Genomic DNA, 13,563 nt, shown 5'->3' on the forward strand with positions numbered 1-13,563 from the left:
TCCAAAGCTTCATCCCAAATTTGACCTTGAAAGAACTTTTCACAATCTAGCAATCCCAAATAACGATTCGGTGTTAATCTAGTGTTAAGGTAATGTAACTGTCTTAGGGAATTGAGTAAAAACTCACCTTAGGGGTTGGTAGAAGCCTCTAGTCGATAAACCCTCTCTTTATACGTTTTTGGGTTGTATTTATAAGTTATCACAAAGGCTTGGACTTTAAAACCTAATCCTACAAGAATCGGGATTTCTATTTTAAACGTCTTCAGTAAATCGGTCATAACTTTTTATACAGACCTTCGTTTGACCTCCGTAATATATGGTTGGAAAGGTATTTCAAAGACCTACAACTTTTATGTTTTGAGTGTTCTCAAATTCCTAACGACAATATCCGAAAACTGGCTATATGTGCATACTATCTCAGACTTAGACGAATTTAGAAGGCCTTAAGAACTTCACTTTTTGGTTTGACTTCAAAATGACTGTTTATCACCCGAATTCATCCCGAATGGATTCATATGGCTAAAATATCAACTTAATACTTGTTTTTATACATTCACACCTAACTTGAATTTACGGGATGTTTCAAACACAAAAGGACCAAGCACATTGATGTGAGGCACCATTTTCTAAGAGATAATGTTGTAAAGGGCTTGATCTGTATGAAGTTCTGCAAAACTGAGGACCAGATAGCTGACATCTTTACCAAGGCACTGAGTAGGGAGCACTTTGAAAGAAATTGTTTGGAGTTGGGCTTGATTAAGCTCAACTCGTTGCCTCTCCTTAAAATTCCCTCAATGATTGGCTATGTTAGGAGGAAAGGTAAGTGTTTTTTGGTGGCATCTAACTCACTCCTATATTGTTACATGTATACACACATGGCATCTTCAGGACAACATAAGTATTGAATGCATTGCATTTTTCAGAGTTTTTGCCTACATCTTAAAAGACTGTCAAGGAACCTGGTTCCTATTGCTCAGGTTAGTAGTCTCTTTAGTACTTATATACTTTTTAAACTGTCTAAAAGTGCCATGTCATTAAACTTCTCCCGCCTTCAATTCAAATTTAGAGCCCAAACGATACATCTTTTCTAAACCGACCCGACGTTTACGAAAAGTTTTTTTAACTAATAAAAAACGGTTCCTTGCATCCCTATTTAAACCAAAAAAAACTTTTGTCTGTATCCTCACTTAAAACTCACTTCACCTTCTCTCTCTCTCCTTGTGTAACATTCTTAACCTATTCTTTTCTCCTCTCCTGTGTCGATTTGTCCCAAAATTAACCATGTCTCAAAATGATTCCACCTCTCCTACTATACCAGAAATGAACCCCACTCTCTCACCTTCCAAAAACCCAACTCCATCAGATCCAAAACCTCCAGAATCACCCCCAAAACTATCAATATCCACTGACCAAAACCCATCCGTCTCACCATCACATCCCACGATTTCTGGTCCCCCTATGACTCGCAAGGGTCAAACCCCAAAGGAATATGTCTCTTCCTCCATAACCCCTGCTCTAAATGAAAAGGCCGACTCAAAAGAAAGTGGTCAAACTCTTTCTGTCTCAAAATTCTTCCAAAATACTGAGGCGCTTAAGGAGAAACATGATGGAGTCGAGGTTTCAAGACAAACTGCGACTACTGAGGATATGCGTATCAAGGATCAAAGCGGGGTTGTAGTAAAATCAAAAGTCCCGTTGTCGTGCATGAGTCTGCTGGTGTTGGTGGTGTAAAGGAACAAGAAAATGTTAAAGAATCTGAGAAAAACCCTCCTAAATCAGGTAACTAACCGACTTGATAGTGATAAAAGGGTAAAGGATTCTACTATAGACCCTGATGAAAATTGTTGATACCTAATTTTCACCTCATAAAACGCGTATTTTGATTTTTAAATTTCCCGAGTCCAAGGAAGGGAAAGGATGCCCTTTAAAAATTCTGGAAAATTTAAAAATCCCGAGAAAATTGCAAGGATTGACGTTTAATTATTATTTTCTAAAAATTAGCAATTACAAGAAATTGCGACTTATTTACTTTCATAAATATAATTCAAAAAGGAAAATACATATCCCGCTCCGTTTAACTCGGGATATTATTAATTAAAATAACGTACGAATTACGGCCCATTTTGATCGCATTTTTCACATTTTTAAATATTACCTGGAACCATATCAATATTGGGTTCATATTAAAGATCATATTTTAAAATAGTGTATTATGAATTTTGTTTTTGTGAAAAATAATTTTACGGGAGGATTCTAGACGAATACGTCTTTTTTTCAAAATTAGGTATTTATTTTAAAATTAGTGTACAAGGTTAAAAAGGTGTGTATTTTTACAACATAAGGAGGCCTCTTCAAACTTTTTAAAAACTATAGGGAGGGGTACTCTAAAAGGCCAAAGTTATCTTTTAAAAACTATAGGGAGGGGTACTCTAAAGGGCCAAAGTTATCATTTGATAACTTTGACCCCATTTTTGTTATTGGGTGGTCTGTTCTCTCTTCGTCTTCCTCAAGAGACGACAATGGCGACTCGACCAATGGTTTTTATCACGGATTGATGCCAGCCATTTTCATGGCTATCTCTACTCGAGTTTTTGGAGGTTTTGTTCCTCTACTCGTGCTCTACCGTTTGACAGGTTTAATTTGGTCTAATTCGTACTTTTAGCCTAAAAATCGATTAACCCTAGGGTGTTACGTGGGATTTTATTCGTGGTAGGGTTTCCATAGGCAGGACCTCGAGTCTTTGGCCATCTTGTGCACCCTATCACATTGGAACATTAGCCTAGGGGAAATTCCCTAGGATCCCTTCCCATTTTAGTACAATTTTTAGGATTCTTATCTGATTAGTACTATTTGTTACTGTTTGAATTTGTTAATTTGTCCTATGTGTGACTAGATTGTACTATTCGGTTATTGTCCTAAATTCTAGGGATTTAGTGGTGTATTTTGATACGAATTTGGCTGGATTTTGTTTGTTTCTATGAGGTGTATACAATTTTGTGAAAAATTCCCTCATCCTATGTTGCAAATTCGATTTTTTGTTTTTTGAATTAAAGGCGAAAATTCTGTTTTGAGGAGATTTTTCATGCCTTTTTTGCCCCTAAACCTACCTGGAATTTCTGTAAATAGTAGGCCTTATATTCATTTTAGGGATCCAACTTTGGCCCTAAAAATTCTAAGTATAAGATATCCTCAACTACTACAATATACTACATATATACGATACATTACACTAATATACTAGAAACACTACAAAGATACTAGAAACACTACAAAGGTATTATCCTATAAGTCTATACTACTCAAAAGAATACAACTACCATTGCTGGAAACTGAAAGGAAACTGTTTTAAGGATTATCTTGGTGTTTGGTGTTGAAGTTTGAATCCAATCTCCCCTTTTGATCTTTTGGTTGCCCCTAAGAAAGGTAATAATCTATTCCTATCCTACTCACCTTGTTTTAAGTTATTTTTTTATATATACATTGTCTCTGTGGATTGAAGTTCTATTATGTTGATGTCTCTACTTTATAAGCTTATTGATGTAACTGTGATGAAATTATGGTGGTTCAGTTGTTATTAAATTGATAATGATGCTTAAAAAGGGTTAAAAAATGAAAAGAAAGTGTTTGTTTTAGCTAAAGTTTACTGTTACATTGATCATCTCTTAATTTTAAGATCTTCTGGTTAATTCCGAGGCTCAAAGGGGTCTGCTTACTGTGTTGTTGATATTCTCCTGAGGTGTAATGTCTTGAAATGGTTTAAAAATGAAGGAGAGAGTCTTGTTTGTTTACTGTTTAGCTATGATGATAGTGTGATAAGGTTTCAAAAAGGTTTTCTTTAGTTGTTCATAGTAAGTTTAAGGCAGAAAATGAAGTTTGAAGTTGTGGAAGTAGTGTGTAGTTTGATTTACTGGTTCATCTTTGCTTGTTTTAAAAAGAACTAAAATGAGGTTTGTTTGTTGTACAATGGCTGTTCTCTCATCTGTGTCTCTTGAATTTGGCTTGTGTTGGCTGCTTACCATATGTGCACCCACTCCCCTCTTCCTTCTAAATCTATTGATAATACATTGATCTTTGTGACTTGTATGTGCATATACTTGCAAACTTAGGTGTAACTTGAGTGTATCTTTGTTATTTTGTAATTCTAGGTTGACTGCTTAACCAATGTGAGATTCATCTGCATAAAACTTAGTTCAAAACTACCATCTTTAAACACTATAGAAATTGCTCTTAAAGACTGCTTATATTGATTGGTTCTGCTGATCACTCTGACTCATTATTGAACTTAAAATTGACATCTTAAATCTTGGAATATCATTAGTAGGCCTGGAACTTTGAATATGCTAGGCCGTAGGCTGTTTGAGATTGAAATTGGGAACAAAAAATGACTTCGTGGAACTTACACTTGTATCCTGTGCCATAAACTTGCCATGCTTAATATTCTAGACTTGCTAAATGCTAATTTGTGACTAGATCTTCTTATCTGAAACTGCTTATGTGAAATCTGGACATAAATGAACTTAGTATAGTGTCATTTTGAAACTAAAATACCCTTAAGTGTTTGTGTCCATCTCGAGGCCTCCTTTTGTGAATCTGTGAAGTTTTGTGTATATTCCCTACTGTTACTTGTTATGTGCTTAGTGCTTCCTTATTTGGCTCATCATGAGTGTCATGAACACTTAGAACTTGCATTATAACCCCTCACTGTACTGTGACAATGCTATAACTTGTCCCTACTGTGTCCAGTGAACTTTGGTCTTGCTGAATCTTTCTCATTAATCTGATTCCAAGTTGTGTTTATTTGGCTGTGTTTTATTAAGTTTGAGAGTACAAATCTGAGTATAAATGCATGATATAATGTGAGTTTTAGGTGGATATAAGAGGGTATGCTCCTTTTGGTTGTTTTGCCCTCTATATCCTAGGTATATGAGAGGTATATTAAGTTGCCTATACTTAGTAAATTTCAGAGCAAAGCATTGTATTTAAGTGGTATATTGATGTATATCACAATCTCTATACTAAGAAAGTTTTAAGGGGGATAAGGGAGTATGTCAGTGGTATACCTGTGGTATATCTGTGTACACCATGCTTCTACACTTAGAAAGTTTGAAAGATGAAACTGTTGTTGGGCCAGTAAATGGGCTTGGCCTTGTGAAACTATTTTCAGTCGATTTATGCCTACTTTTGGGCCACTGTATCATTCAGATTTGGTCTCTTATTATTATTGGGTTTAGCCCAAGAGTTGTAATTTATTTTTGGCTTTGTAATAATTAATTATAGTTTAATTTCCATACTTAGTTTAATTATTGAATGCATACTAATGTACTTGTATACCCTTTTGCATTTAACCACAAAAAATCGTTGGTGGGCTTCTACGAGGCCCACTACGTATCTAGATCAAGTCAACCAAATTCAGAGCAAAAAGGAGCTTGCGTTGGATTTGAAATTGCATAACACCCTTCGTTTGGGCTTGGTCGGCCCAAAAACTCTATCTTTTACTTTTACGCATTTTAAATTACTATTTGCGCATTAGATTTAATATTGGAACCCTTAATTGGTTATCGCGTAATTTAGAGTCATTAAAATTGATTTCTATATAAAATTGGCATAACACATGCATAAAATTGAATAAATTGGACTGATTCAGACTATTGGACTAAAACTACCTAAATTGAGAAACTATGGGACTGAAATTGATATTTCTAAGACTTGTGGGCTGGGACCTATTCGGACAAGATTGGGACTGTTTTGGACCATATTTTGGCATCTAAAACTTGTATAAAATTGGTAAAAAAGGATCAAAATTGGATAAGTATAATAAAATTGGATTATTTATAATATACGGCTTATATTCGAATTATGTAGTATGCAAAAACTATTTTTTGTATAAAACTATTTTCCATACTTAAACGCCTTTTTCCAAAAAACTTATTTGGTGGGCTAATGTGGAGTCCTACTTAGGCTAAAGAGCTTTCGAGTATTAGCCTAGGTGTTCTAGTTCGACACCCTACGCCCAATTTCAGGCAAAACTATACTATTCCTTTTCTTGAAAAAGCGTATTTTTGCATGAAATAGACTAACTCCTTTATTGCGGAAATTTAACACTTGAGCAATTTTTATCAGAAACAATTTATAACTTTAAGGCATACTATTGGAATTCGTCGGTAAATCGCGATTGAGCGGATCCTTAATTCCGAGGTGCCTAACACCTTCCCCGGGGGATCATCAGAACTCTTACCCATACTTTGGTTAGATTAGGATTCTTTTAAAATTTAACGATTTTGAATAAACCTTTTTCCAACTGGTTTTCCTAATTTCCTAAAAATTAGGTGGCGACTCTAAAATAAAGTCCATTTAGAGCACCATCCACGTAGAAGTATATTTTTTCCTTTTTCCCTGTACGATTAACAACCGTAGTTCCCCAGGACACTTTCCTTTTTAAATGAGGCAAGTGCAAATACGAATCGGAAAAAATATCGACCGCTACAAAAATGTGTTTGAAAAAGGAGTGGATTTGTCTAATATTTCGAAAAGTGTAGTAGAAAATGTATCTGGTTGTGTTGATGCTTTACAGGCTAAGAATGGTGGCACAGGGACTCAGCGGGAAAAGGGTAGTGAAACAGGGGAGTTAAACGAGGGACCTGGTCCCTTTAGGGGAAATTTGGCTGATGTTGACCCTGGAAATACTTTGTCTACCATAGTTGTACCCTTGGGTGACCCTTTTCCTGATAAAGAACGTGCTTCCCACAGTCCTTCACAGGAAGTTGATTCGGATGATAACCTTGTTATCAAGTCTGTGCTATGAACCTATGGTGCTGCAAAGAAGGGTGATGGCACTAGATAAAAACATGTTGCCTTTAAGCCAGCCAACACCAGGCAAAGGAGACAAGCTCAACTTGAATATGCCCTCAAAGCCAATAAGGAGAAGAATGTTGGGTAGAAAACAATGAGGTTGGTGAAGGGTAAATTGAGAGATGAAGAGGTGCAATCACCTGAAAATGTGATGACTGTACTTGATGCGGAGAAAGAGGTGGGAAAATCTTCACTTGTGAGGAAAAATTCCAAAAAGAAAAGAGAACCAAAAGGAGACTGTAGTTGATGATGATGAGCAGATTGAGAGGGAAGAGAGTGTATCTCGACCCACTAAGAAAAGAAAAGGCAATGTAAGTGAGGAACCTGGTTCCTCAAAGAAAAGAAAAAACAGTGTGAAACAAAATGAGAAACATGGTTCCTCCAAGGAAAGAAAAAGGCTTAGGGACTTGGAATTGGAGAGGCAAGCCAACTTGAGGGATCAAAAGGTGCTGTTAGGCAGGGTGTTTGACTTTGATATTGCTGACAAATTTGGGACGAAAGAGTTGCTGGAGGTTGTTGAATTTCAAAAGTGGGGTCATTTGTTTGTCTTCCTCCCCCTAATGTCTTTGAGAATGAAGTGGCAGAGTTTTATGCCAACTTGCTGTACACTTATGACTCCACTTTGGTTTTGTCAGTAAATGGGTCAGAGTTTGAGATAAATGAAGAAAACCTGGGTGAAATACTTAGTGTTCCAACTGGTGGACTGAAAACTATTGAAGGGGAGGCCTCTAACGCCTTCCAAAATATGATTGTCAAAAGGGAAGGGACTGTAATTGGTGCCAGGCTCTTTAAGAAACAACTTAAACCTAAGTATCAGCTCATGTTTGAGCTTGTCAACAGAGTGCTGCTTCCTAGGGCTAAAAGGAGATCCATTGCTTATGTTGCGGACCTGGTCCTTCTTGACACTCTAGTAGGTTTCTAATCCATCAGTGTGCCAGCTATAATGATTGAGCAGATGGTCAAGGTTGTCAATGCCAAGGAGAGTAAGCATGGTTTTCCATATGGCTTCGTCTTGACTAGGGTCTTTGAACAACTTTAAGGTGAGGATTGGAGATGCTACTATGGGCATTCGAAAGTAGATGGTTACTCTAAGTACTCTAGAGGAATACGAGTGCGTGCCCAAGAAGGGTGGTGTTGGAAGTAACTATACCATCTCTAGTTTTATTGAGGCTCAGGAAAGGGCCACTGCAGAAATTTAGAGGCTTCAAGGTGAAAATGCTCTCCTGAAGGAAAAATTGGTTGAAAAGGCAGAGGAACCTGGTTTTAGTGTTGAAATGGTGACTGCTAATGCTGAGTTAACAGCTGACAATGAAAGATTGAGGCAAAAGATCGATGAACTCTGTGATCAAATAGTCCAGGATCAGAGGAATGCCAGTGAGAGAGTTGATAGTCTCCTCAAGGCTTTAGCCCACTAGATCCTTCCCGTCTTATCTTTAATCCCCATGAGCCCATTCATTCCTTTTTAACAATTCTGTTCTGTTTACTCCTACCCCTTTGATGACATTGGTACTTTTGGCATTTTAATTATCATAATTTGTACTGTTTAGACTGCTATGTTTTGGATATGATAATCTTTACTATATGTCATGGGCAATTACTCTGATTTATGCAATGCTTTCTATCCATTGTTCTTGTTTTTGCTCATGTTGTGTTGCCCCAGTAGCCATGAGTTAATGTTACTGAACTTCTTTGTACTTGTGCTGCTTTATAACTCTTTTCAATGATGCCAAAAGGGGGAAGTTTTCTAGGGGGGTAAATTGATATTTCTAGTGGGGTAAATTGATATGCTGATGCTGAAAGTTCAAGGGGTAAATTTCAAATGAAATGGATGCTAACATGTTGTTTAAGTATGATCCGCAGGGGGAACAAGTAGGGAACCTAGTTCTCAGGGGGAATTTGATTGATGGGTTTGTCATCATAAAAAAAGGAAAAATTGATAAGTTATGCCATTTTGTTTTTTGATGATTTGACAAACACTTGAGGGACCAGGTACTCGATAAGGTCCCCTGAGTGTCGTACAGTCAACGCATTACAACTGCGGTACTGTTACTGTACCGACTGGCAGGACCGCAGCAGCACAGCTGCAGTTTGCTAGAGGCCAAACCTACAGCTAAAGACCAATACCAAAAGATGAAATGTCCCTATTGTAACATCCCGTAAATTCGAGATAGATGTGAACGTATGAATCTAGTATAAAGGTGATATTTCAGCTATACAAATCCATTCGGGATGAACTCGGGTGATAAACAGTCGTTTTGAAGTCAAACCAAAAAGTGAAGTTTTTAAGGCCTTCTAAATTCGTCTAAGTCTGAGATTGTCTGTACTTAGGACCAGTTTTAGGGCATTTTAATTTAGAATTTGAGAAAAATCAAAACATGAAAGTTGTAGGCCTTTGAAATACCTTTCCAACCATATATTATGGAGCTCAAACAGAGATGTGTGATATAAGTTATGACTGTTTTACTGGATGTTGCGCAGTCTGCGCGAAGTGCCCTTTAGGTGCGCTATCGCGCACCAGAAGCAGTGTTACTGCCTTCGCTGCGCAATCACTTGTGCGAAGTGGGCCTCCAGCTGTACGTCCGCGCACCGAACACGACCTGTTAAAAGCCCAACTTCGTTATATTCATTCCCACTTCATTTTAAACTATTTTTTCTAAAGAAAAGAACCCTAAAGAAGTCTCTCAAGCCCTAAAGACGAATTTCTTCTCCTCCAAACCATTTCAAGGCATTAAGGTAAGCGTATTCAAAGCCTTCCAAGTCAATTTTAACAATTATCCTTGTAATCTAAGACAAGAAATTATTGTCCTTAACTTAGGGTTTTTAAGAAAACCCAATTAAAGGGAATTCAAGACTAGGCTTTGGCATTCTTCTTTCAAGTTCGGATTTTTAATACAAGTTGGAACATTACCAGGTATGTAGAGTTTCTATCCACGTGTGGAAACATCATTGTTCTTCCCCACGCCTCTTAATCCATAAAGTATGAATCCTTACGAAAACTAGGATTTCTATACCATGCTCATGACAACCCTAGGTCCATGTCCATGATTATATTATGTATGAATTGCTATTATTATATCATTGTGTTCTTAATAACTCCATATGATTATTGAGAATCAGTCCGTAATCCATGAAAACCCATATTTTGTATTCCATGGGTTCTTACATGCATGTTTTTAAATAAAAATGCTTATTTCACGAATATCCTACATGCCTACAAGTTTTCATACAACTAGATTATATAATTACTTTCATGCCATGATACAAGATACATACATGCTAAATACAAGTTATTTCATGAAACCATGTTTACAAGTTATTTCGTGAAATCATGATTACAAGACAAGTACAAGTTAATTCACGAAAATCATGGGTTTCTTAGCCAATTATATCATGTTCATGTTTTTAGGAGTTGCACGAATTACCGAGAAGGCTCAGATAGCCCGAAACTACGTAGCCACCGTAGGACAAGGATCGCTCAGCCTAGTTAGGACGATTCCTTAATTTTACACTGAATGGATCCATCAGGCACGTTACCACCTTATACCCTGGCAAGGTATGAGGGCTCTGCTGGTCCGGCGAGGCACCAGACTCCACGTTCCCACGTGGTGATATATATATATATATAATATAAAACATAAGTAAAACATGGTAAGTAGGGAAAGCATTTTATAAACCGACAATATAATATCACCACGTGGGAACGTGGAGTCTGGTGCCTCGCCGGACCAGCAGAGCCCTCATACCTTGCCAGGGTATAAGGTGGTAACGTGTCTGATGGATCCATTCAGTGTAAAATTAAGAAATCGTCCTAACTAGGCTGAGCGATCCTTGTCCTACGGTGGCTACGTAGTTTCAGGCTATCTGAGCCTTCTCGGTAATTCGTGCAACTCCTAAAAACATGAACATGATATAATTGGCTAAGAAACCCATGATTTTCGTGAATTAACTTGTACTTGTCTTGTAATCATGATTTCACGAAATAACTTGTAAACATGGTTTCATGAAATAGCTTGTATTTAGCATGTATGTATCTTGTATCATGGCATGAAAGTAATTATCTAGTTGTATGAAAACTTGTAGGCATGTAGGATATTCATGAAATAAGCATTTTTATTTAAAAACATGCATGTAAGAACCCATGGAATACAAAATATGGGTTTTCATGGATTACGGACTGATTCTCAATAATCATATGGAGTTATTAAGAACACAATGATAAAATAATAGCAATTCATACATAATATAATCATGGACATGGACCTAGGGTTGTCATGAGCATGGTATAGAAATCCTAGTTTTCGTAAGGATTCATACTTTATGGATTAAGAGGCGTGGGGAAGAACAATGATGTTTCCACACGTGGATAGAAACTCTACATACCTGGTAAGACAACATTCGTAGGACAACATTCGGGGACAAAACTCTACATACCTGCTCAGTAGGACAACATTCGGGGACAAAACTCTACATACCTGCTCAGTAGGACAACATTCGTTTCAGCTTATTGGTGAACCCCATCTCATTCGGGGTTTAGTCAACTTTTTTTTGTGTTATGATTAGTTATGCATCTAAGGTATGCTGGGAGCCTTGTCTCAGTAAGTATGTTTTCCAGTCAGACTCATGATAGAGGTTTCATAGACTAGACAAGTCAGTTATGTTATGTCAGATATTCAGAGTCGTATAGCCATTTTGGCTCATCATGTTATTTTCGCACTCATGTTTAAACAAGTATTTTTATTAAATATTATGAATTATTACGTTTTATAAAGGCTCATCATGCACTCACGTTATATTCCGCTCATGTTATGCCTCATGATGATTCAACAAGCCATGTGGTTCGCTCGGTCACATGCATTAAGGCACCGAGTACCGTGTTTCGCCTAGGCCATGGTTCGGGGCGTGACACCTATCCAAGGTCACATGCTTCTCACATGCTCCCTAATATATATACAACATATTGCAACGCTTAAGCTAAAACTTCAAATCTGAAAAATCACATTCTTCCAAGTGCCGCCACTGCTCTCTAGGTGCTCTCAATTCAACAAATCCAAAGACCAGATCCCAACAACTGAAGATGTCTTAATTCCTAGGTTTGTTAAGTATTTGTCATTTTGTTTTTCACTGGTAATCCTACTCTACTTTCGAGAAATGTTATTGTAGGAAGGTTTCAACATTTGTTTATTTTGGTTTCTTGGCTAGAGTTAGTCAAAGTGTGTTTGGGTGCTTAGCTAGAGTTAGTCAAGGTTAGTTTGGATGCTTGGCTAAAGTTAGTCAAGGGTTGTAGCTTACAATAGAGTTATTGTAAGGGGTGAGGGATTAAGAGTTTAATTCCTAGGTTGCAAAATGTTGTACTTTGAAAGTTGCTCAGTTTAGTGAAGTTGAAATCCTACTCCAGTGGGTTGTGGTTTTTAATCCCTTGATCAAAGAGTTTTTCACCTAAATATCTTGTCTTATTTACTCCTGTTTTTTACTTGAGGGACCAGATAAAGAACCTGGTTCTTTATATTGTTTGGTGGACTCGTAGTTTCTATCAGTGAAGGATGAATAATGGCAGAAGGTGTGTGGTGTTACGGCTAAAAAGATGGGATGCCTAAGGGGAAGTAATAAAGAGTGGGTGTTACTGTAATAGTTTTGCAGCTGAGGAAAAGGCAAATGGTATTTGGAGGAATAGACAAGGCATGATTTTCGTCTTGAAGGAACTTAGTAGCTCAGTTGGTTGACTAACTGAACTTTTACATTGTTGGTGAGGGTTCGAATCCTCACGTTGTAATCCCCTTCCCCTACCCCCTACCCCCTGTGTAAATAAAAAAAATAGTTTTGTGGCTATCGTTAGTCAATAAAAAAGTATTGTCACTCTCAGTTAAAAAAGATAGCCCATTCGCTATTTGTGTTCTCCCCCCATAAATTTTTAAGGGCAAAAGCCATATGGGGCATAATATGTGAGATATGATAATGCGATAAGATAATTTATACCCTGTAAAAAAAGTTATTTGTTATGGGGCCAAAAACTAAAGACCAACACAAAGTAGGGGCATAAGTGCCAATGACCCTACTTCGCCTTGATCATTTTATTGGAGTCACCGTGGGGGATAACTATACATCAACCATACTAACTTCTGTATTGTAACCAAAATTTAGAGTCAGTAGATTCAAAATAAATGTGATATATGCACAAAAAACAGATTCAGGATTTGAACTTTATGAATTCAAGTTCTAGATTTTACTACAATTCGTTTGATTTACTAGGTTCAAAATCAATTATTTCTACTTATTTAGTGAATTTTATAACACATATAATAAGTTGAACTCTACATTCGCTTGTCTATCAGATGCCCTTTGTGGATCTCGCAATTGGAGTGACAATTTTTTTACAAATTTATCATTGATGATTAATATTTTAATTATATTTAGCATGGAAAATTTATACAAGCCCAAAAGCGCAATACAACATCTCTCATTAGTTATACCGATTGAAATCATATGAATACAACGTACACATGGCTCATCTTGATGGCATATGACTGGTATAAGTAATGAAATTGATGAGATAATAAAATTTTATCCACGTGATGTTTACATCAAATCAATAAAATATGAGATAAGTGCTTTGTCTTTTCAGTGGGCATCATCTAATTTCTATAACTTAATTTGAATATATATGAGATTGTCAGATATATATGACAAAGCAATTAGTTTATGTAACAAAAGAAAAAG

This window comes from Lycium barbarum, chromosome 7 (assembly GCF_019175385.1).
Source record: "Lycium barbarum isolate Lr01 chromosome 7, ASM1917538v2, whole genome shotgun sequence".
Taxonomy (NCBI): Eukaryota; Viridiplantae; Streptophyta; class Magnoliopsida; order Solanales; family Solanaceae; genus Lycium; species Lycium barbarum.